Source organism: Ursus arctos, unplaced genomic scaffold (assembly GCF_023065955.2).
Source record: "Ursus arctos isolate Adak ecotype North America unplaced genomic scaffold, UrsArc2.0 scaffold_12, whole genome shotgun sequence".
In the NCBI taxonomy this organism is placed as follows: Eukaryota; Metazoa; Chordata; class Mammalia; order Carnivora; family Ursidae; genus Ursus; species Ursus arctos.
The window spans coordinates 69,835,823-69,862,540 of record NW_026622786.1 but is presented as its reverse complement, the minus strand read 5'-3'; the positions used below and the strand labels follow the sequence as shown (position 1 = coordinate 69,862,540).

Sequence of the window (26,718 nt, the reverse complement as noted above, 5' to 3'; positions counted from 1 at the left end):
AGTCAGTCAGACTTAAAAAAAAGGATTTAACTCTATTAACCAGATCTATTATAAATCAACCTACTTTCCAATGAATATCTGATACAGCACAATTAATTCGCTGATTTCCCTGTCCACTCCTGACCCACATGATCATCCTTGGTCCTATACCACCCAATTTCTGGTATTAACTATAAACCTAGCTGAATTTTTCTGAGTTTTCATTGCTGTAATATAGAGTCCTTGGGCATAAATAAAAAGTTTTGGATAAGACGATTTCATCTTTTTTTATTAATAAAGGTTTTATTATCTTTAATAAAAAAAAGATGAACATTATCAACTTCAGAAAGAAACATACCTAAAAACCTAAATTCTGTGAGAAATCTTAATTCAAAACATGGCTAAACTCTCTATGTAGATACCAGTTTACATGAAATCTCATATTGAAGAAATAATTTTCCTATATAAACCCCACTCCAATTACTACAAAGAAAAGGGGAAAATATATATATATGTAGCAATTTGCCAGCTTCACTAGTAAATGTACAATTACCGTCATAGGAAAGGTCCCTGCTTTGCAGAACTCTACGTGCATTCAAAATAGTTCTAAGAAAGGCCTCTAATCTGTTCTATTGTTAGTCAAGTGGTTTATACATGCAGAAAAAAAGAAAAGAAAATCATTTAGATGTATATAATATGGAAAGAAAAAATGGGGACAGAAGAAATCACCTCAACAACTCTTACTTTTCTCCTTTCCAAAAATCCCTTCTTATTATTACCCCTTTCTCATTCCTCCCTCCCAAAAGGGGGGGGGGGAGCCAGGACCCTTGCCAAACCCCACAAAAACCCTTAGGCCTCTCTCAGGCATGCAAATGTAATTTTCTACCCAGACAACACACTCCCTTTTTAATGAACTCCAAAAACAATCTGTGAATGCCCACAGAAGAGAAAAGAGGAAAATTGCAATGAAAGAAAATACAAACAGAGAGATGTGGGGGAGGGTCAAGATGGATATGGCAAGTCCAGAGTTTAAATAGACATAAAAGATAATGAAGGTGAAGGGACTGTAATCAAACAAAATGGTCTGCAGGCTGTCATTTCATACAAATTAGAGTCAGAGAAATATATGAATATTCACTTGAATAAAAATCATTCATTATAGGAGTAGTCCTTCAAGTAAAAAGATCTCTGTCAAGGCCTAATGTGGCTGTCACTCTTTGTTCCATTTTGTAATTTAAAAACAAAAACAAAACAAAAAACTGTATATAAACAAAAAAAGAGAAAAAATAATTTTACATATGCACCCGCCTCTAAAACAGTCAAGAGCAGGAGCAAGTTTCTTCATGATATAACCAAATACTATGTCAAAATTAGATATTCAAAGAATGTTAATAAATGACAAGAGACACTTCAGTCAGTCACATGATTCAGGATCCCTCCAGATGCACATTATGATTCAGCTTTGAACAGTAAACAGAGTAGGCCACAGGGTAGGGTGGGAGGACTTGAAGAAAAACACAATGCAGGAAAGGTCGTCAAAATGAAAACTGTCTTCTTGCCTTGCAATTTGAAGAGAAGTTTTATTGAAAAAAAAAAAAGCTTTAAACCAATTTAGGCCAAAATAATTACAACATTTTACAATCCAACCTCTTAATGATGAATAGAATTCTTCTCCCTGCTTAAGGATCAAATTGGTTGGGCTCTACACTTGTCTGGCACCATGCTGTGGGCTATTTCCTTTAATATATAACCAATCAAAGATGTATTCAGGCTTTTGTGAGATCCAAAGCTTTGCTAACTGCATATTCTAGAGCATATGAAGTTTCTCTAACAGGAGCAGACAAAGCTATATACAGTGATAGCCTCCCTTGGACAGCTAATGTTCAGTGGCCCCTCCTTTCTTAAAGGTAGACACTGAACCCTTTTATGATACACCAAATAGATACTTTTTCTTGTAATACTTACAGTACTTGTTCTATAATATATTACTTTTTCTCCTGTCAATCTGTATCAACATACCACACGATCAAAGCTGCTTAGGAGAGTGACAAAGAAAACAAACTCTTCAAAATACCTAATTGTTAAAAACACCATAATCTGCAAGTACTAACTGAAAGATAATACTACTTTATCAGACTCAATGATAAATGTCATCAACTGAATATACAATTTAGCTTAGATCTTTATAGGGTGACTATGCCAACATAAGGTATACATAAACCCTATACCACACTGTTAAATTTATGATTTACAGGTGAAAGTAATGTTACATATTGGTACACATTATATAGCATTATCTACATAAGTAAAAGACTGAATATATAAGCCTTTTAAGACCTTTCTAACAAAATTCATTAAGGTAACCAAGTTAAATCAAAGATGTAAGGTGAAAGAACATACATTAACAGTATTACCTGAATTAAATCTTGCTTTCATTTATCTATAACACGCACATCACCCAAGACACCCACATAGAAGTACAGAACACAAGTATCTGTTCATATTGAAAAATGACATGTATCTTTGTAATAAATCTATTTCAAGTTTATTACATTTTTTACAAAACAATATTTTGTCCATTCCCCCCTTAAAATCATGTAAAAACACAAATTAATGATATAATAACTTTTAGACTACCATAAAAAAGCTGCTATAAAAAAACTCTTTGAAAAATATTTGGGTTGGGGCACCTGGGTGGCTCAGTCAGTTAAGTGTCTGCCTTCGGGGCTCAGGTGAAGCCCTGAGGTGGGCTCCCTGCTCAGCAGGGAGACTGCTTCTCCCTTTCCCTCTGCCATTCTCCACACTTGTGCTCTCTGGCTCTCTCTATCTCTCTGTCAAATAAATAAATACAATCTTAAAAAAATATTTGGGTTTTTTTAAAGATTTCTTTCTTTATTCCAGAGAGAGAGAGAGCACACGACCTAGCGGGGGGGGGGGGGGGGAGCGGCAGAGGGAGAGGGAGAAAGAGTCCAAAGCAGACTCCACACTGAGTGCAGACCCCAATGCAGGGCTCAATCCCACTCCCGAGCTGAAACCAAGAGTTGGACTACTTAACCGACTGTGCCACCTAGGCGTCCCTCATTAAAAGATATTTAACATCACTGATCATTAAGAAAATGTAAATCAAAACCACAATGTTCACACCCCCTGTAATGGCCATAATCAAAACAACAGAAAATAACGTGTTGACAACAATGTAAAGAAGGAGAAACCCTTTTACATTGCTGGTTGGAATGTAAAATGGTACAGCCAGTATAGAAAACAATTTGGCAGTTCCTTAAAAAGTTGAACACAAAATTACCATATGACCCAGCAACTACATTTCTAGGTATATACCCAAGAAAAATAAAAACATATGACCACCCAGAAACTTGTACACAAATGTTTATAGCAGTGTTATTCATAACAGCCAAAAGGTAGAAACAATCCAATATCCATCAACTGATGAATGGATAAACAAATTGTGGTATGTCCATACAACAGAATATTATTCAATTATAAAATAAAAAAGTACGATCCTACAACTTGGATAAACTTGAAAACATTAAGAGAAAGAAGCCAGACACAAAAGGTCACATATGAGATGATTCATTTACATGAAATACCCAGAACAGGCAAATCCCTAGAGACACAAAGCAGGTTACAGGTTTCCAGAGGATAAGAATGACAATTTAATAAATACAGGGTGTTCTCCTGGAGTGATGAAAAAGTATCAAAATATCAGAAAGGTAGTAGTGCACAACTCTGTGAATGCATCAAATGCCAGTAAGTTGTATACTTTTAAAATGATTGTGTTGTATGAATTTCATCTCAACAAAAATAAGTAAAAGCTTTTATATTTTTAAAAGTTAGGACAAAATAGTATATAAATGTAATACACTATATGCTTCAAGGAGAAAAAGAGAGAAAGTAGAAAGTAAAATAAGATCATTAACTATGGTAAAGGTAATAGTGAGATTCAAAGGATACCATTTAAAAATGACAAACCACAGGGGTGCCTGGCTGGCTCAGTTGGTGGAGCATGTGACTCCTGATCTCAGGGTTGTGGGTTTGAGCCCCACGTTGGGTGTAGAAATTATTTAAAAATAAAGTCTTTAAAAATATTAAAAATAAAACTGACAAACCAAAAAGTAAAAGATTAAGTTAAAGAAAGATTATTGTAGGCATGATAAAAAGCATAAACATTAAAGATAACCACTAGAATAAAAAACAACAGATTTTTCATATGTCAAAAGAAATCTTAAGAGAACAAAGGCATAGAAAAAAGAAAAGCTCCCAGTATATAATACAGCAAATTAAAACATAAATAATAATACAACAGCACTGAGATCAAATATGTCAGTCACATCAATAAGTGGAAATGGGCTTAACATATATAAAAAGCCCTCAGCAAATATCATTTTCAATGTGGAAAAACTGAGAGCTTTTCCCCGAAGGTCAGGAACATGGCAGGGATGCCCCTATTACCACTGCTGTTCAATATAGTACTAGAAGTCCTAGCCTCAGCAATCAGACAACAAAAAGAAATAAAAGGCATCTGAATCAACAAAGAAGAAGTCAAATTCTCACTTTTTGCACCTGACATGATACTCTTTGTGGAAAACCCAAAGGACTCCACCCCAAAATTGCTAGAACTCAAACAGGAGTTCAGCAAAGCGACAGGATATAAAACCCAATGCACAGAAATCAGTTGCATTTCTATACACTAACCATGAGACAGAAGAAAGAGAAATCAAGGAGTCAATCCCATTTACAACTGCACCCAAAACCATAAGATACCTAGAAATAAACCTAACCAAAGAGGCAAAGGATGTGTACTCAGAAAACTATAGAACACTCAGGAAAGAAACTGAGGAAGACACAGAGAAATGGAAAAATGTTCTATGCTCGTGGATTGGAAGAATAAATACTGTTAAAAAGTCTATGCTACTCAGAGCAATCTATACATTCAATGCAATCCCTATCAAAATACCATCAACTTTTTTCACAGAACTGGAACAAATAATCCTAAAATTTGTATGGAACCAGAAAAGACCCTGGATAGCCAAAGGAATGTTGAAAAAGAAAACTAAAGCTGGTAGCATCACAATCCCAGACTTCAAGCTCTATTACAAAGCTGTAATCACCAAGATAGTATGGTACTATCACAAAAGCAGACACATAGATTAATGGAACAGAATAGAGAACCCAGAAATGGACCCTCAACTCTATGGTCAACTAATCTTTGACAAAGCAGGAAAGAATATCCAATGGAAAAAAGAAAGTCTCTTCAACAAACAGGGCTGGGAAATTGGACAGCGACATGCAGAAGAATGAAACTGGACCGTTTCCTTACCCCAGACACAAAAACAGACTCAAAGTGGATGAAAGACCTAAATGTGAAACAGAAATCCATCAAAATCCTAAAGAACGCAGGCAGCAACCTCTGTGACCTTTACCACAGCAACTTCTTGCTAGACACGTCTCCAAAGGCAAGGGAAACAAAAGCAAAAATGAACTATTGGGACTTCATCAAGATAAAAAGCTTTTGCACAGCAAAAGAAACAGTCAACAAAACCAAAAGACAACCAACAGAATGGGAGAAGATATTTGCAAATGACATATCAGATAAAGGGCTAGTATCCAAAATCTATAAAGAACTCATCAAACTCAACACCCAAAGAACAAATAATCCAATCAAGAAATGGGCAGAAGACATACATAGACATTTCTCCAAAGAAGACATACAAATGACCAACAGACACATGAAAAAATGTTACAAATCACTTGACATAAGGAAAATACAAATCAAAACCACAATGAGATACCACCTCACACGGGTAAGAATAGCTAAACTTAACCACTGAGGAAACGAGAGATGTTGGTGAGGATGTGGAGAAAGGGGAACCTTTTTACACTGTTGGTGAGAATGCGAGCTGGTGCAGCCACTCTGGAAAACAGTATGGAGGTTCCTCAAAACGTTGAAAATAGAGCTACCCTACGACCCAGCAATTGCACTACTAAGTATTTACCCCAAAAATACAAATGTAGTGATCTGCGCCCTAATGTTATAGCAGCAATGTCCACAATAGCCAAATTTATATACATATAATGGAATATATATATATAATGGAATTATATATATATTATATATTATATAATGGAATGGAATTATATATATTATATTATCTATTATATAGTGGAATGGGATTATATAATGGAAATATATATAATGGAATTCAGCCATCAAAAAAATGAAATCTTGCCATTTGCAACAACACGGGTGGAACTAGAGGGTGTTATGCTAAGCGAAATAAGCCAATCAGAGAAAGACAATTATCATATGCTCTCGCTGATATGTAGAATTTAAGAAACAAAACAGAGGATCATAGGAGAAGAGAGGAAAAAATAAAACAAGATGAAATCAGAGAGGGAGACAAACCATAAGAGACTCTTAAGCATAGGAAACAAACTGAGGGTTGCTGGAGGGGAGAGGGTTGGCTGAATGGGGTAACTGTGTGAGGGACATTAAGGGGGGACATGATGTAATGAGCACTGGGTATTATATAAGACTGATGAATCACTGACCTATACCTCTGAAACCAATAATATATATTAATTGAATCTAAATAAAATTTTTTTAAAAAGGAAATGAGCTTAATTTGCTTATTGAAAGAGATTTTCAATTGGCTCATAAGAAAATCTAAATTTATGCTGAATATAAGATATACACCAAACAGAGATTTAGAAATACTTTTAAAAAAGGAATGAGCAAAGAAATAATAAGGAAATGGAAACAATAAGAAAGCAATTCTGTTTTCAGATGAAGTAGAATCAGGGGCGCCTGCGTGGCTCAGTCGTTAACTGTCTGCCTTCGGCTCAGGGCGTGATCCCAGAGGTCTGGGATCAAGCCCCACATCGGGCTCCTCTACTGGGAGCCTGCTTCTTCCTCTCCCACTCCCCCTGCTTGTGTTCCCTCTCTCGCTGGCTGTCTCTCTCTCTGTTAAATAATAAAATCTTAAAAAAAAAAAAAAAGATGAAGTAGAATCAGGCCAAAATTATTAAATAAGACAAAGTAAGATATTTTATAATGTTAAAAGCCAAAATCAAAGATGAAGACAAAACCCACCCATATAAAGCAGAAACACCAGAAGAAAAAATACGAAATTGATAGAAACCACTAGTAGTGGAATGCTTTAACATACCACTCTTAATAAAAGATAGGTAAAGCAGACCAACAATAAGAATGCATATAGAGGGGCGCCTGGGTAGCGCAGTCGTTAAGCGTCTGCCTTTGGCTCAGGGCATGATCCCGGCATTCTGGGATCGAGCCCCACATCAGGCTCCTCCGCTAGGAGCCTGCTTCTTCCTCTCCCACTCCCCCTGCTTGTGTTCCCTCTCTCGCTGGCTGTCTCTGTCTAATAAAGAAATAAATAAATCTTTAAAAAAAAAAAAAGAATGCATATAGACGCGTGCCTGGGTGGCTCAGTCAGTTAAGCATCTGCCTTTAGGTCATGGTCCCAGGGTCTTGGGATTGAGCCCCATGTCTGGCTCCCTGCTCAGTGGGGAGTCTGCTTCTCCCTGTCCCTCTGACTCAGACCCTCCCGGGTGCTTGTGCTCTCTCTCGCTCGCTCGCAAATGAAAAAATAGGAAAAAAAATCCTCAAAAAAAGGATGCATACAGAAAGATCTAACAATATAATCAATAAGAGCTCATGAAGACAGATATAGATATCAGTATAAATAAAACACTGCACTCTGAAAATAGAATACCTTCTTCTCAAGTGCACATGGAATGTTCACAAAAACTGATCAGAAAACATTGGTAAATTCCAGAAAGCAGTAACATTAAAACAACAAGCTATCATTATAAAGCAACAAAATTAAAGAAACAAAAAGACCCTTGACCTAAAAGTGAAAAAAAGTCTTCTATTAAATAACTCTTGAGTGAAGGGGGAAATACAAACAGAAATGATGGGATTTCTGAAAAATAACAACAAAAACACTACATATCAGAATCTATGGTATCCCTTTAAAGCAGTGATCAAAAGAAAAAATTCATAGCATTAAGCATCTATATCAATAAAAATAAAATAATGAAACTAATTAAATTTCCATCTCAAAAAGCTACAAGAACAAAATTAAACGGAAAGAAAACACAGCAAATAAGAACGGTGAAAGCAGAAATTAATGAGGTGGAGAACAGAAATTAGTTGATGAAATTAATAAATTAAAATCCTGGATCTTTGAAAAAAGTCAACAAAATAAGACAATATAGGAGAAAACGTCCTTTACAACAACAATAAAAAGGACAAAATAATCAGAATAAACTTAAGAAATGTTCAAGTCTGTATGAAGGAACCCATAAAACAGGGGTGCCTGGGTGGCTCAGTCAGTTAAGCATCTGCCTTCAGCTCAGGTCATGATTCCAGGGCCTGGGATCGAGCCCTGCATCGGGCTCCCTGCTCAGAGGGGAGCCTACTTCTGCCTCTCCCTCTGCTGTTTCCCGTTTGTACTCTCTTTCTCTCTGCCAAATAAATAAATAAAATCTTAAAAAAAAAAAAAAAAAGAAAGAAAGAAACCCATAAAACATTCTGTAAAGATCAAAAGTGCCTGTTAGTTAGGATGTTTCAACAGCATCAAAATTTTAGTATGCCCTAAGTTAACATAATGAATACCAACAAACTTCTTTTTCTGGAGCTAGACAAGTTGTATTAAAATTCATATGGAAAAAAAGACACAAAACAATAGGTAAGAAAACACTGAAAAGAGAAAGCTCTAAGTAGGTATTACTACCAGATATAAAACATGTAAAACCTTTAAAAGTCATACTGGCACATGAGTACACAGAAAGACCTATGGAATAAAACAGCAAGTTCAGAAACTGACTCAGTTTGGAAGTACATGATGAAAGCGGCATTTCAAATCACAAGGGCAAAGATGGACTTTTAAATAAATGACTTTAGGACAACTGCAAAAGAAAGAAAATTAGATCTACTTTTCATACCATATACAAGAATAAACTTCAAATGGCTCAGAGATCTAAATGTAGAAGATGAAACTATACAAGTACCAGAAGAAAACATGGGTAGGTTTCTTTATAACCCGGATATAGGGGGAAGCTTTTAACTATAATAAAAATCCAGAAGGATAAAAGAAAAGATTGTTAAACTTGATTACACAAAAATGAAGAAACAATTGTATGGTCCCAAACATCATAAAGTCAAAAGACAAATGACAACTTGCTGAAGGACTTCTAAAAGTTAAGAAGGAGGACAACAAAATCTGGAGGTCCTTTTAAAAACTGAGAAAAAAACCAAAAACCCTTCTAAAATTTGAAGCAAAAATCCCTCACAAGCCCTTTGAGATACTGAGGAAAAAATGGAGAAGAGACATCAATAGAAAATTTACAAAGGAAGATATAAAAATGTGTTCAATTTTTAAACGATCCTTAAATATATGAAAAGATGTTCAACTTCACTCATAACTTGAAAAATGCAATTTAAAAATATACTGACTACCATTTCTCACCCACTAGATGGGCAAAAATTTAAAAGTATGACAACTCATTCCCTTGGTGAGTCCATGTGGAAATAGGCACTCATAAACTGCTGCTAAGAATGGAAACTGGTATAACCCTTTGAAGGGGGAATTTGGCAATAACTACAAAGCTACATATTCAGTTTTATCCTCTGACCTAGCAATCCCACTAATAAGAATTTATTCTGCAATAATATCTACATAATCATATGCAAGTTTATTTATTGCAGCAAAATAATACCCAAACATAGGAGATTGACTGAATAAACCACAGTACTATAATGCATACATACCTCAAGGTATGTATAAGGTATGCATGTGCAGTTGTTTAAAAAAAAAAATCTCTATTAACTGATATGGAGTGATTTCCAGCATATGTTGTTAAGTGGGGAAAAAAAGCAAACTTCCAAAGAGTATCTAAACTATGCTATTTTTTACTTGTGACAACATGAGTGGACTCAGAGGGTATTATGCTAACTGAAGTAAGTCAGGCAAAGAAAGACAAATACCATATGATTTCACTTACATGTGGAATCTAAAAAACAAAACAAATAAACAAATGGAAACAGACACATAAACACAGAGAACAATGGTGGCTGCCAGACAGAAGGAGTGTGGGGAGGGTGGGCAAAATAGGTGAAGGGGATTAAAGGTACAAACTTCCAGTTATAAAATAAGTAAGTCACAGAGATGAAAAGTACAGCATAAGGAATATAGTCAATATTATTGTAATTACATTGCATGGTGACAGATGGTGACTACACTTATGGTGAGCACTAAATAATGTACAGAACTATCTAAACAATATGCTATACACCTGACACTAACATTGTATGTCCACTATATTTCAATAATAAAAAATTTTTAATAAAAATAAAGCATGCTACTTTCTTGTGTGATAAAGAATTGGGAAATAAAAATACATAAATGTATCTGCTTATTTTTGCAAAAAGAAATAGACGAAGAATAAACCAGAAATCAGTGAAATTAATTAACTACAATGGTAGAGGGATATGGTGGAGAGTAACACCCCTTGAGCATATCTGCATAGTTTTGACTACAGAAACATGTTCATGATGTTCTACATGCTCAAAAAATAAAATTAAATCAACAAAGATGGGGGTAGAAACTATAAACCTAATGCAAACAGGAACAAATGACCCTAATAGTATTTCAAAGGGATAATATAGCCACATCTCAGAAAGTTCCCTCATGCCATTTCCTAGTCAATCCCTACCCCCCTACCTGTTTCAGTGACAACCACTATTCTAATTTTATTTTATTTTATTTTATTTTATTTTATTTTATTTTTATTTTATTTTATTTTATTTTATTTTATTTTTGGCCATAGATTAGCCTTGCCCACTCTAGAACTTCATATGAATGGAACCATATTGTATATATTCTTGAGTAAAGTTTCTTTTACTAAGCATAATGTTTTTTAGATTCATCCATCTTGCTGTATTGACCTGACAAGACACTGTTAAATATCACATAATTAGTTTGAATGGTACTGTTGAAAATTAGGTTCGCCAATTTTATTTGGGCTCACAACATTATCAGGCATTCATTCATATTATGTTTTCTTCACCGGATAGCTCTCCCATTCTCAACATCAAACCTCTTCCTCTTCCAAACACCACTTGTTATCTATGCTTGGATGTCTCATGAACATTTCAAATTCAACATGTTAAAGACTGAACTCAGGGGCGCCTGAGTGGCACAGTCGTTAAGCGTCTGCCTTCAGCTCAGGGCGTGATCCCGGTGTTATGGGATCGAGCCCCACATCAGGCTCCTCTGCTATGAGCCTGCTTCTTCCTCTCCCACTCCCCCGCTTGTGTTCCCTCTCTCGCTGGCTGTCTCTATCTCTGTTAAATAAATAAATAAAATCTTAAAAAAAAAAAAAAAAAGGCTGAACTCAACATCTTTCCCACCTAACACTGCACTCAACCATCCACATACATTCCTTCCCCTTCTCCGGCCCCTTTATCTTGGCACCAAGGCCAAGATGGTGCCACCGTAAGGCCAGAAAACTGGCAGTCATTCTTGTCTCCAATTGTTGCCTTACCACCAATCCTCCCAATATCTAATCAAAGTCATGTTGACTACTTTCTATATATGTCTAGAATCCAACCACTTTTTTTCATGGGTTCCACTAACCCAGATCAACATTATTTTCTAACAGCTATAGTTTTCCAAAACCCATTCTCTCTGCCTCCACTTTTATCCTAATTCTAATTCTTTCTCCAAATAGCAGAGTTAGTTTTCTAATTGGCTTAAGACTCTTACGAGACCTTCTTTGATCTGACCCTAGCCAAACTCTACTAAATTTCTGTCAGTCTTGAATGTGTCACTCTCTCACCTCTAGGACTTTGCATATGTTATTCTCTCTACTTGAGATACTTTCCTCATACCTCTTAATCTGGTTAACTCTTGCTCAAACTTCAGATCTCAATTAAATATCACTTACTCTAGGCTCTAATTTTCTAGAATAGTTAGTCTGTTGCTTTTGTTTCTTACCTATACTGTCCCTGTCCTCAAAGAATTTACAATCTAAACAATTTAGAGTGGTACTTACAATATATAAGAAGCAATGTAAAAAAAAAAAAGTCTTTCTTTTTCAACCTGAAAGAGTCACAAAAAAGCTGACATCTGAATAGTTGTTGTTGTTTTTTTAAGATTTTATTTATCTGAGAGAGAGAAGAGCAAGCATTGGAGGGGGGGCAGAGGGAGAAGGAGAAGCAGACCACCTACTGAGCAGGGATCCCAGTGACATGCGGCTTGATCCCAGGGCTTGATCCCAGGATCCCAGGATCGTGACCTGAGCCGAAGGCAGACACTCAACCAACTGAGCCCCCCAAGTGCCCCTGAATACAGTTTTAAAGGATAAAGCGAGATTTGCCAGAATAATGAAGATGCTATTTCCCCACTCTCCAAAACATTCTCTCACACACACACACACACACACACACACACACACACACACACACAGAAGAGGGAAACATGGGAAGATAATGCCTAAACAGATATATGAACATGTACATGTGCAAGGCATGAGCAAGGCTTTAAGGAGAAGAGAGGAGAGAGGGAGGGAGATCAGGGACAAGTAATTAGAATGGCATAAAGTTCGAGAGTGTGAAAGAAACTCTTCAGTATTTCCCAAAGATGGTCTGCAGACCATCTACTTCAGAATCAACACATATTTGTTAAAATATGCTGATTTCTAGGTCTTATATCAGATCTATCAATCAATCTCTGGAGTGGGGGGCCCAATCATATGTAAAATAATATGTAATCGTAGCAACAGCCCAAGAGATCGTAAGTACATCAGAGTTTCAGAATTGTAGCTGACAGTTATTTTTTAAAACAAAGAAACTGGCCTTTGTCTTAAAAAGGGTCACTTACGTAGTTTAACTTTTTATGTAAATACAAAGAAAGCAAGAAGGTTTAGTGATTAGAATGTAGCAAAACATTTTGAGACTCAATAATAGGTACCACATAGGATGCCTGGTTGTCTCAGACAGTTAAGCATCTGCCTTCAGCTCAGGTTGTGATTGGGATCAAGCCCCGTGTCAGGCTCCCTGCTCCTCCATCTCCCTCTGCCCCTCCCCCCCCAACTCGTGTTCTCTCTTGCTTCCTCTGCTCTCTCCCTCTCTCTCTGGTAAATAAATAATCTTTAAAAAAAAAAAGAATAGATACCACTCTTGGGGCACCTGGATGGCTCAATCAGTTAAATACCTGACTCTTGATTTTAGCTCAGGTCATGATCTCAGGGTCATGAGATGGAGCCTAAGGCAACAGGCTCCGTGTTGGGAATGGAACCTGGTCAGGATTCTCTCTCTCTAGGGGAGTCCGGGTGGCTCAGTCGGAAGCAGTTAAGCATCTGCCTTCAGCTCTGGTCATGATCTCAGGGTCCTAGGATCAAGCCCCACATCGGGCTCCCTCCTCGGTGGGGAGCCTGCTTCTCCCTCTCTCTCTGCCTGCAGCTCCCACTGCTTGTGCTCTCTCTCTCAAATAAATGAATAAATCTTTAAAAAATAAAAAGGATTCTCTCTCTCCCCCTCCCCCAGACAATGACACATGTGTGCTCGCACTCTCTCTCTCAAAAAAAAAAAAAGAAAAGAAAAGAAAAGAAAAGAAAAGAAAAGAATAGAATAGAATAGAATAGAATAGAATAGATACCACACTCCAGATCCCTCTATTTCTGGTTACCAGGGAGGATTAATTGTCAAACAAACCAAGACCCTGGGAGCGACACAATGATGCATTTTGCATTTTGCTAGTAGAAAAAAATTGCTTTATTCTTGGGGGATTCTCATAAAGAGACATTGATTGTGGGCTCTACCATGAGAGGATACCTGAACTTCGCTGAGTACAACTTCTCCGTGACAACAGGGCCTTACAAAGGAAGAGACCGTGTTGTATGCCTGAATAGACTAGGAACTAAAAGTGTACAAAGAGGAACATCCTGGGTCCACTGGACCACCAAGAGAGTAAACTTTGTCCATGGAATCATCTTCATTTGAAAGGACTTTACCAGGCTTCACCAAACGCTGTGCCAGTGAAATTTTGCTGTGTGGTTGTCAGACAAGCAGCACCAGACTATGGAGGTATCTGACATCTGTACCATCTGTCAACAACAATAATAGCCAACTGAGAGTCACCAAAATTCCTCCCTGTTTAGAAGTGGAAATCAGATACACCTTCTGTTTGGAATGAAAAACACTCTGATGCTTTCAGACAATATAGGGGAAAGGGAAATGTATTTCAGACATTATGGGAAAGGGTGATATTGATCTTTCTGTTAAATACACTATATAGGGACTTGGGTTGGTCATAATTTAAATTAGGGAAATAAGAGATGGACTGCATTTTCACTGAGTTTTGTAAAGCAGATCATACAAGCTGCATAATGTAAAACATTTAGTACAAAGTCTGGATCACTGCAATGAATCAATAAATGGTAGACATTGTGGTTTTTACTATTTTAGAGGGAGAGAGTGGTTACAAGTTTTATAGTTTGAATACTGGAGAGAATGATCACAAATAAGGAAATCAGGAAAAAGATCTGAGTTTGTGGAAAATATCTGCTTTACACATGCTAAGTTTGAGGTAGAAGAAACACATTCAAATAGAATGTTCATTTGCTTAAAAATGCACTTCCTACCACTTCTGCTAGTTGAAATTTTACCTTCCTCTACCCTGGTTCACCTTCCAGCTTGGCAATTATTTTCACCTTCCTCGATCCTTTAGCAATTTACATTTCTTTTTCTTTTTTTTTTTAAGATTTTTATTTATTTATTTGACAGACAGTGAGAGAGCGAACACAAGCAGGGGGAATGGGAGAGGGAGAAGCAGGCTTCCCGCTGAGCAGGGAGCCCCAGGGAGCTCGATCCCAGGACCCAGGACCCCGGGAGAGTTTCAGAATTCCTGAGCCAAAGAAGATGCTTAACTACTGAGCCACCCAAGTGCCTCAGCAATTTACATTTCTATTACTTTTATTACATTGTTTTATATCATAATTATTTTTCCAATATATATCTTGTCAACCAGATTGTGAAGGCAGGGAGAGATTAAAACTAAGCAGATTGTTTGTCCCACAGATTTTGCCAGTGGTTGGTACTTTAGAAATCAGTGGCAATCACGGGAAACAATAGAGCTCTATGGGCTCTACCTAAAATCAATTTAACTTCCACACCCCCATTTGCAAGAGAAACAGAAGGAACCCAGGATTCTGTGTGATCCTAGCAAGATTCCTCATCCTCCCCTTGCTCAACACTCATATAGCTTCACTAATTGCCTTGAAACTTTCGGGGCTAATCTCATAATACCCTTTATGCCCCACCACTCCAAGGAGTCTAGAGCTCCTAGGTTATCCCTCAATGCCCAGACTCTAAATCCCCGTATGTCTGTATGGGCAATGAGACAAATTCACCATATACCTCAGCACTACTCATTCACCTTCCTTTCCCCACTTCATTTTTCTCCATAGCATTTACCACCATCTGATTATTTAATTGTCTATGTCTCAGCTCTTAAATATAAATTCCAAGAGTGCAGAGATTTTTTTTTCTGTTTTGTTCACTACTATAACTTGAGAACCGAGAACAGTACCTTGTTCATGGCAGAGTTCAATGGATATCTACAGAATAAATGGATACATATTTTATTTGTTAATATGGACCTATAATATAACCCTAGCATATATTCGTGAACAAGAAAGGCATGGTTCCTATCCTCATGAAGCCTAGAGTGTAGGGGAAGAGATGACATTAAACAATTATTATATAATTATACATAATTATGAGAAATGCTCTGAAGGAAAGTATAGGATACATAATAGGGAGACCTAATCCAAAAAAATGGGAAGAGGGATTCCAAGTTAGATTCTGAGGAATTATATTTAAGCCAAGACTGAAGAATAGGTATGAATTAGGTGAGCGAAGAAGAGCAAAAGAAGATTTGAGACAAAAAATGTGCCAAGACCCTAAAAAGGAACATACAGTTGTTGATTTAGCAGCTTTATTGAGAAAATACTGGCATGAAATAAATTGTTTTAAAGTGTACAAATGGTTACGGTTTGGCATATATTAAGTTTGACATAAGTTTTGACATACATACATGAAACCATCATCACAATCAAGATAATGAATATATCCATCTCCACCTTGGCACATAATCTGTATTTACTCAACTAATATTTATTGGTATCTACCATTTTCAGGCCCTAACTATATACTGGTGCATGATCTCTGCTCTTTTGGTACTTAAAGTTCAATGAGTGTCTAGTTCAAGGAAGCAAAAGAAAGCCAGTGTGATAATGTCTAGAGAAGTAAGCAGAGGCCTCTCTTGCAAGGCCTTGCAGGCCATATTTTGATCTTTATACAAAGAACAATGGGAAGAAAGCAGGCAGGGACTCAAGCCATTCTGGACTTGAACAGGAAGCTGTTAGAAAGTTGTAAGTGTTGGGGGCGCCTGGGTGGCTCAGTCGTTAAGCGTCTGTCTTCAGCTCAGGGCGTGATCCCAGCATTCTGGGATCGAGCCCCAAATTGGGTTCCCTGCTCAGCGGGGAGTCTGCTTCTCCCTCTGCCCCTCCCCCTGCTCATTCTCTCTCTCCCCCTCTCTCTCGAAAAAATAAATTTAAAAATCTTTAAAAAAAAAAAAAGAAATATTTAGCAAACAGAACCATCAGGACTTACAGGTGGATTAGATATGACAGGTAAGGAAAATGGAGGAGTTAGGGATGATTTCTACCCGAACAATTAGTTGGATGTGATGTCATTACCAAGATAGGGGACTCTGGAGGAGGAGGATTTTTGTAGAAATGTTCAGTCTTAGATTCTGATTTCAGTCTTGGACATAGTGAGATTGATGATCTAAAGAGATACATAAATGGACATACCCAGGAGACATTTATTCCAAGACTGGGTAGAGTAGGAGCAGACTGCAAAGGTGACTGAGGAAGGGGAAATGGTGAAAAAAAATAAAAAGCATCCAAACTGGAAGAGAAGAAATAAAACTACTAACACTATTCATAGGTGGCATGATCTTATACATAGAAAATCCTATGGACTCTACACAGAAACTATTAGAGATAATAACCAGGTCAACAAGGTTACAAGATCAACATACCAAAATTATTTGTACTTATATACACTTACAAACAATCCAAAAATAATTTTTTTTAAAAAATCAAGATACAGAACATTACCAGTACCCTAGAAAATTTTCTCATGCCAATCCCCTCCATAGGCAACCAGTGTCCTAATTTTATTAAACTATCAATTAGCTTTGCCTATTGCAGAACTTCCTATAATAAGGTCAAACAACATATACCCTTTTAAGTGAGGCTTTTTTCACTTAGCTTAATATTCTTAAGATGTATTCATGTTGCTGCATGTATCAGTAGTTTGCTCCTTTGTTTTTTTGTTTTGTTTTTTAAGATTTATTTATTAGAGAGAGCACAAAGCAGGGAGAGCAGCAGGCAGAGAGAGAAGCAGGCTCCCCACTGAGCAGGGAGCCTCATGCGGAACTCGATCCCAGGACCCTGGAATCATGACCTGAGCCAAAGACAGATGCTTAACTGACAGAGCCACCCAAGCATCCCAGTTTTTTGCTCCTTTGTACCGCTGAGTAGTAGTCCATGTATAAATATAACAGTTTATTTAGCCATTCTTCTGTTCATGTACAACCAGGCTATTTCCAGTTTGGGGTTATTATTACCAAAGTTGCTATAAACATTCTTGTACAAGGTTTTTTGTTGATATTGTTGAAATATGCTTTCATTTATCTTAAGTAAGTACTTGAGTAGAATTTCTGGATCATAGTATAGATGAATGTATAGACCTTTTCCCAAAACAGTTATAACATTTTATACTCCCAACAACAATGTATAAGACTTCTGATTGCTCCACATCCTTGCCAATATTTTGCTTTTTAATTCTAGCCATGCTGGCAAGAATTCGGTAATATCTCACTGTGGTTTTAGTTTACATTTCACGGGTGATTAATGATGTTGAGTGTTTTTTTAATGTGTTTATTAGTCATTTGGGTTTTTTTTTAAGATTTCATTTATTTATATTACTTGCGAGAAAGAGAGCACGTGCATGAGCAGGGGCAGGGGCAGAGGGAGAGGGAGAGAATCTCAAGCAAACTTGGTACTGAACATGGAGCCCAACTTGGGGCTTGATCTCACAAGCCTGAGATCATGACCTGAGCTGAAACCAAGAGTTGGACATTTAACTGAGTGAGCCACCCAGGTGCCCCTGTTTATTAGCCATTTGTATATAAACTTTTGTGATGTGTTTATTTACATCTTTTGCCCATATTATATTGGGTTGCTCGTCTTGTTATTATAGAGTTGCAAAAGTTCTTTATATATCTTAAATACCAATCTTTTGTCAAACATGTTTGACAAATATTATCTCCCAACTGGCAAGTATTTATTGACTGAACTGCTTACAGTTTTTAAGTAATGTGACAGAACTTTGAAATCCCTCTGAAATCAAATACATTTGGGTTTAAATCCTGACTCTACTTAAAAGTAGCTGTGGGAATTTGAATAAGGTATTTAATTTGGGGGGGGGAGGCATTTTTTCCCATCTGTAAAATAGAGATAATACCTTTTGTAGGGTTGTTGTGGTGATTTAGACAATGGACTTTAACGTATCTGGCATATAAAAGGTTTTCAATAAATGTTTCTCCTTTTCTGATTTTATTTCTGTGGTAATATGGCATTTGTTGCTTTAAAGAGCTGAGCCGCAATTTTTACACTTTAAAACTCTAAAAAATTTGAATTTTCACAATGGTAAAAATCATTGCAATAGTGGAGGCCATAAAGAATAAGGGCTCCTGGGAAAAGAGTAACGTATCTTTCTTTTATTCTAGTTCAGTAACATATTCAAAATAAATGTGAATCTAAAAGTAATCGAATCAAATGAAATTCATCTGGAGGTGAAACTGAAAAGAAAAAGGTGAAAAATTCAAATTGTGTTGTGCTAACAGTCATCTGCCATAGCACATGGAATATTTAAATGACATGGCATTGCAAATATAATTGTACTGTCTCTCATCTACACCAGTTAGTTGTATTTCATCTCTTATAAAAATGCACATAAAAATAGGTTTAACCCAGGGGTACCTCGGTGGCTCGTCCGTTAAGCACTAGACTCTTGGTTTTGGCTCAGGTCATGATCTCGGGTTGTGGGATCAAGCTACACACTGGGCTCATGCTCAGCGTGGAGTATGCTGGAGATTATCTCCCTCTCTCTCTCTCCCACCCCCTCTGCTCCTCTCCACCCTCCCCCACCATTCGTACATTCTCTCCCCCTCCTCAAATAAATAAATAAAATCTTAAAAAAAAAAAAAGGTTTAACCCAGAAGCATTTTTAGGGAATAATTTCAACATGTCAACAATACTTTGAGTTATACTAATAACTTACTATAAATAGGTTAGTGCAAGTTACAGTAATTACTAAAAATGAGAGTTATTATACAATGCAGAACTTGCTTTATTGTTTGCTGTTCCTTTATTTATTTGTTGCTATAAAAATTTCAGGTTGTGGATCCAAGTTCTATCCCCACAATTTAATAGTCAAATTAGTTAACACTTCAAATCTCATTTCTTTCATTTGTGAAATGGGGATAATAATATTATGTAGCTTATATCATTGCTATGAGGATTAAATGATAAAAGCTTATAAAGCCCTTAGCACAGGACACTTTCACATATAGTAAGTCACCAGTAAATATTAGTTATTACTGTTGTTTAAGTATGTTAATCAAGCTTTTCTTAAGTTTCTGTGACTAGACTGGGCTTCACATTTTCCAACTTGGAGTGGTACTGGGAAATGATTATGATTCATTTGTCAAACTGACTGGAAACACTGACAGATTTTATATTTTGCATTCTTCAGATCTCAGCTTAAATGTCACTTTCTTGGAGAGATCTAACTCCAAAGCAGGCCCCTTATTTAAATTTTCATTTCTAATATGGTAAATATCGATAGATATGACCCACATGAGCAAATGTTCTTTGGGAGTCCTCAGTAATTTTTAACAATGTAAAGGGGTCCTAAGACCAAAATGTTTGAGACTGACATAATGAATTGTTTAGAAGATGTGTATTCTTCTGATTCAAAGCATATTATGGCCTGTCAAACTTCTGAGTAATTTATTTTTCCTTTTTTAGCTAGATTTAATTTGAGTAGTAATTAGGAATTGTACACATTCACTTTTCCCTATTGTGGTTATACTTACAGTAAGGTTACTAAGGCTAATTACAATTTCAGGGTTTGGGTTTTTTATGTTTTGGGTTTTGTTTTGTTTTTTTTTACCATGAACTAGAATTGCACAACTCAATGCTGTATGCACTAGTCATCTTGCGCCTATAGGAACCTACAAGTGATAATTAAATTTTTATGGTAATATGATTACTAATAAATATAGTTTGCTTGCAGGACATAAATTTTTCCAAACAGTAAATCCACAGTAGTCCATGAAAGGGAAAATACTGGAAAGCACTGCACTGAAATTCTGGCTTCAGTTCATCTCCCGCTCCCTCTTCTAGCGCTAATGCCACTGCCTTAGGTTAGCCACTATTCTCACATTTTCTGTTACAATAGCCATTTTATGTTCATTCATTATTCTCAGCAATCCAATCTCCCTCCACACTGAGAAGAGAATGATCTATCTCAAAATCAAATCTGGCCATGTCAATTACCCTTGTTATTAAAAAGCCAGTATGGCTTCCCAGCTATCTACAGCAGAAGCCATAAATTGACGGGTTGAATAAAGATGTAGGGTTTTTTCCCCATACATAGGTGTTTTGAACACAGGAAGATTTCACATTAAAAATATGGATATCTGGTTTCACTTTTAAAAATTAGAAAATTTAGCAACACTGGGCCCAAATCTCCACATAGCAAAACTCAGCTGGAGCAGAAGAGAGGATACTTAGGTAGGACAGGGCATATATGATTTGAGATTTCCAGTTTACCACAGTCCTTACCCAGTCCAATTCATTCATTTACCTTACCTGCTTGGTTCCCCATAAACAACTGAATTTGTGCAGCCTGCTTTACAGGAGAAAGCACAAACACCTTAGAAAGACAGGCCCTCGATCATCTGAGTAGAAGCTAAATTTCCACTCTCAACTCCCATCTCTCTATGCTTTGCCTTCACACACATGCTCATCATTTCTCAAACACACTGTGTTCTTTCACACATTGTTTTACACTTGCAAGCTGTACATCCAGTTCCTTCTGGTTGGAATGTCCTTCTTACATTCATTTCCGCACCCCACCAGCATCTGAAGAATTCTTCTACGTCTCCTTCAAAACCCAACCATTCAAGTAGGCAGGAAAACATATAATGAGAGCATTTAGCACAGAGCCTAGCTTATAGTAACCTTCCATGTCCTAACAACGATTCTAAAAAGTAGGTATTATGACCTCATATTAGAAAAAAGGATGTTGTCGCCTAAAAACATTACTTAGTCAAGACCAAGGAGCTAGTAAGTGACACACACAGTTGGAACGTGAGCCCTAATCTTATCACCAGGCTATATTGTTTTTTTTATTTGACTCAAATGACAGACCTGCCAGATGCTTTCCTCATATATTTTGTGTACTCATCAGGTACCTCCAACAGTCCCCTACTATCAACAAATCCAAATCATTCTGTCTTTATATCCCTAATTGCCTACCACACTTCAGCCCACATTACAAGCTTAAGATATAGTCTCAACCAATTCAAGTCATATTGCTCAATGAATGAATAAATGAATGAGAAAAGTTCTCCTGTACTGATAATCTGTATTAGATGGTAGAATCTGAATACTTTAGGCATTTCCCACATCACCAATCTTAATGCACAGTATGCAGTGAATTAAAAAAACTTACTAAAACCTGTAATACACATATAAGCACTAGCAATTTTTAATCTTCCCACAGATAACATGATTCCTCTAAACTGATGAAATACTAAAACTCAGCAGTATCTAGGTGTATGTGTATGTAAACTATTTTCTTTCATTTTAAACAAATCATCTAAAAATAACTCAAAGGTTGCACATACTATTATGAGCCTCTTTAGATAAAATCATATGCATATATCTCTGTGCCTGTATACTGAAAAAGCTATCTAGAAAGATGTTCAGATGACTTTTACCTTTTCCTCTGAAGTTTTATATATTGTTGTAATTAATTAGTATGTAATTTTTAAAATAAAACCAAGGGGTTTAAACTATTTTAAAAAATAATTCTTTCTGAATCCTCAATAGTAATGGGATTAATCATAATCCCTCCCACCTCATTCATAAACACAGTGAATCACATTTGGGAAGTAAATACTGAAGTCCTAAGAATAGGCAGCCACATAAATTAGAAGACAGTTTTAATTTTACAAATGCATATTATACACTCAAATAAAGGCCATGAAATAACTTATTAAATTAAAAATTATTGGAGAATTACCAATATTTAGCACAATACTAAATTTACATTATTTCACATGATTATTAAAAAGTATTTAATTTATCTCACAACACAGCAATCTGGGTTTTTTTAGAAACTGGGCGCCTAGGTGGCTCAGATGGTTAAGCGTCTGCCTTCAGCTGGGGGCATGATCCTGGGGTCCTGAGGTCCTGGGATCAAGTCCCACATCAGGCTCCCTGCTCCTCAGCGAGTCTGCTTCTCCCTCTGCCTCTGCCTCTCTCTCTCTCTCTGTCTCTCATGAATAAATAAATAAAATCTTAAAAAAAAATCACTCATTTGTCATATCTACTCTAGATGTAATTTTGGGGGAAAAAAACACTTAACAGTGCAGAACTAAGAAATTTCAACACAAGGATTTATTCAATTAACTGTTATAGCATTTACTGAAAAATTCTGCCAATGGAACAACTACTCCATGTTGGCTTCCAGAATGGCCCATGTTCCCGCATATACATTTTCAATTCCCTAAAATCAAGCTTTGTTAAAAAAAATTAATAAAATGCCAAATACCCTCCTCTGTTGCTTTTTCAACAAGCTCCAGGATTATACCACAGCAACTAAGACTCAAAAATTAATTTTATGTTGAAAAAATTAGCGTATGGTATTTCTTTGTTCTAAGGGTAGAAAGTCAATTGAATTTGAAATGTCTACAATAGCATGTATATCACAAAGACTAACTTAAAACAGATACTGAACAGTTTCACAGCCTATCAGCAGTGTGAAAGCCTCTCTTGCTGCAGCTCTGCTGACTATTACACTTCTTACAGAAATAGTTGAGTCCATTCTCATAAGATAGAAGAATATTTCATATTATTATATTCCATAACCCCATAAGAATTACAAAAGCACAAAAGTGTAATTATAAGGATAGAAAGCATGATCTAACGGGCTTTGTGAGAATGAACATTAACCAATACTATATCTAGAAAAATGCTGAGGTAATACTGTATGGAACATTATATCACTGTAACCACTTTTTGTTAATTACGAGTAATTCAACAAATATACTTTAAAAGAAATTTAACCAATTGGCCAGCAAATTATTTTAGCAACATTATATCACTGTAACCATTTTTTGTTAATTATGAGTAATTCAACAAATATACTTTAAAAATTATTTAACCAACTGGCTAGCAATTATTTTAGCAAAACCTTGCACAATTATTTGGAATGCCAATGTTTCTACAACCTTTTTATAAAGTTGAAAGATGTTTGAGATTTAAATGAGGCTATTCAAGTAACAGTTAACCTTTTCCACTCACATGCTGCTTTAAAGAATCATAAGTTTCACTATATGAATTTTTCAGCCTAAAAATTCTTCTAAAATCCTCCCAATCCATAACATCCAAAATTCAGAAAGAAATCGAATTGTATTATAAGAATGCTCATAGGCTGGGGCGCCTGGGTGGCTCAGTCGTTAAGCGTCTGCCTTCAGCTCAGGGCGTGATCCCAGCGTTCTGGGATCGAGTCCCACATCGGGCTCCACCGCTGGGAGCCTGCGTCTTCCTCTCCCACTCCCCCTGCTTGTGTTCCCTCTCTCGCTGGCTCTCTCTCTCTCTCTGTCAAATAAATAAATAAAATCTTAAAAAAAAAAAAAGAATGCTCATAGGTGTGCACTCAGATGTGATGTTAAAAATAAAAATAAAGAAAAGATGATCCATTCAATGTTAGAGCCAAAATGTAACTCAAATGGTTGTGAAGCTGAACCAACAGGGTCTTGTTCAGCTTCTACTCATATGCTTTGTTTTGACCATATTTGTTCAACACATATTAATAGTTGTATTTTCCTCCCCCAAAGTTAATCTGCTCAAAAAAGGAGATAAAATTCAGTGGTAAATAAATAGCATATATGTTGGTTAAAGGCGACAGTGCATAACTGAAGAACTGAGTGCCAAATTAGTACTCCAAATAAACTCTTAGTGGAGTGAGCTAAAAGCAAAACATATTCTTAAAAAATGAAATATTTTACTATTCAGAAAACTGGAAAAAATGCTAATGTACAGTTCTGCAGCAAATTTACTATATAAGATCTTAGAAACGTCACTATTCCTATCAATACAGAACTGTGTATTTTCACAAGCACCCTCAGGTACATTATCTCCAATAGCTGAACTCTGGGGAAAACTATCCTCCCATAAAAGGAGCTACAAAAATTGCTGCACAATTTTTTCTCCCACAATATGACCTTATAATTTTCCTAGGACCTCTAGAATCACAGGGTTTAGAGCAGTTAGCAAATAAGCCACATATTGAGATTAAAACCACCATGCAAATCATTCTTAAAGTTAGTTTTATAAACCACTCCTCAGCAAAACTTCCAAATGTTCTGCCTATTTTCTTCTCTGTAAAAACCTACTGCTTTCTAACAAATTCCATAATATAAGAAAAACTGAAAATATTTAAATTGCTATGGGTAGATCATAAAGCCAAATAAAGGTCAGATGAATAAAATCAGTAACATAATATCCATTTATGAAGTCACCTGTTTGGTTTTTCTCTCTATATGGCAAAGTGAATTATTTCCTTGTGTTAAAATCATAACCATCCCATTTATATGAATACATAATAGGTCCATGATTATATGAATTTAATATATTAGGCTCAACAGTAGAGTTATGGTTCTAGTACAGCACCAGCTAATTTTTTTTAAAAAGTCTGCATATTAAAGATGTGATATAATACAGAAGGCAATAAAGATCTGTCACACACTAAACAAAATCTATGTCTGAATTTTCTTGTTAATGGACAGCAAAAAAAACATAATTTCAGTATATACTGACTTTTTTCCCCCTTCTCAATCACTCTTCTGACTTACACTATTCATTTTCCTTTTTGCTATATATAATTAAATATAGCATAATGTTTAAGATCTTAAACCCAGGCTCCAGATAGCCTGGGTTCTAACCTCAGCTCCACCACTTAACCAGTTATGGGAACTTACATGAGTTGCTCATGTGGGCATTATATCCTCATCTGTAAAATTGGGATAATACCAGTACACACCTCGGAAGATTGTGGGGTTTTTTTAAGGTAGGGTAGTTAGTTAGTTAGTGAGTTATTTGACAGAGAGAGAGAGAGAGAGAGAGAGAGAGAGAACAAGCATGACCAGGGGAGCAGCAGGCAGAGGGAGAAGCAGGCTCCCCGCTGAGCAAGGAGCCCATTGCGCCACTGGATCCCAGGACCCCGGGGATCATGACCCAAGCTTAACAACTGAGCCACCCAGGCGTCCCACAAGATTGTTTTAAGAGTTAAATTAAGGGGCACTTGGGTGGCTCAGCTGGTCAAGCATCTGACTCTTGATTTTGGCTCAGGTCATGATCTCAGGGTCATAAGATTGAGCCCCACATGAGGCTCCACACATGGGGCTCTGGTCCTGGTGCCTCCTTAAGATTCTCTCTCTCCCCCTCTCTCTCTGACCCCACCCCCGCTGCTGCTCCCGTTCTCTCTCTTAAAAAAAAAAAAAGAGTTAAATTAACTTAAAACATCTTAAAGACATAGCACAGTGCTGGCACACAGTAAATGTTCACTATGTATTAGCTACTAATATTGTTGCTGTTGCCACTGTTATGCAAAAAAGTGATATTACAATTAATGCCAATATTCACAAACATTTAAAAATTAGAAGACTGGAGCACCTGGGTGGCTCAGTCATACATCCAGCTTTTGATTTCAGCTCAGGTCATAATCTCAGGGTCATGAGACTGAGCCCCGTGTCAGGCTCCGTGCTGGGTGTGGAACCTGCTTAGGATTCTCTCTCTCCATCTGCCCCTCACCCTAGCTCACACACTCCAGTGTGCACGTGATCACGCTCTATCTCTCTCTCTCTCTCTCTCTCGGGTGGGGGGAATATATATATATAAATTATATATTTAATAAAAAATATATTTTTTAATATATAATTTCCTCCTCAATCAATCACAATTATATATAATAAATTTATATTATATATGATATATATTATATCATATATATTATATATCAATCACAATTATATATAATAAAATTATATATTTAATTTTATATATATATATATATATATATATATATAAATTAGAAGACTGTAAGTTCATTCAACCAGGAAAGGCAAAATCATTTTTAAAAACTTAAAATTTAGGGGTGCCTGAGTGGCTCAGTCAGTTAAGCGTCTGCCTTCGGCTCAGGTCATGATCCCAGGGCCCTGGGATCAAAGCCCACATCCTGCTCCCTGCTCAGTGGGGAGCCTGCTT

At 36.5% G+C, this 26,718-nt stretch overlaps 1 protein-coding gene and 1 non-coding gene across 2 annotated transcripts in view; one reads left to right on the top strand and one right to left on the bottom strand.

Annotated features, from left to right (window-relative positions):
- The window catches only part of ZSWIM5 (zinc finger SWIM-type containing 5), a 198,586-nt gene that overhangs the window by 145,857 nt on the left and 26,011 nt on the right, over positions 1-26,718 (bottom strand). The window lies entirely within an intron of this gene.
- TRNAR-CCU (transfer RNA arginine (anticodon CCU)) lies at positions 3,976-4,048 on the top strand. The gene has a single exon. It is a non-coding gene; the product is annotated as a tRNA-Arg (tRNA).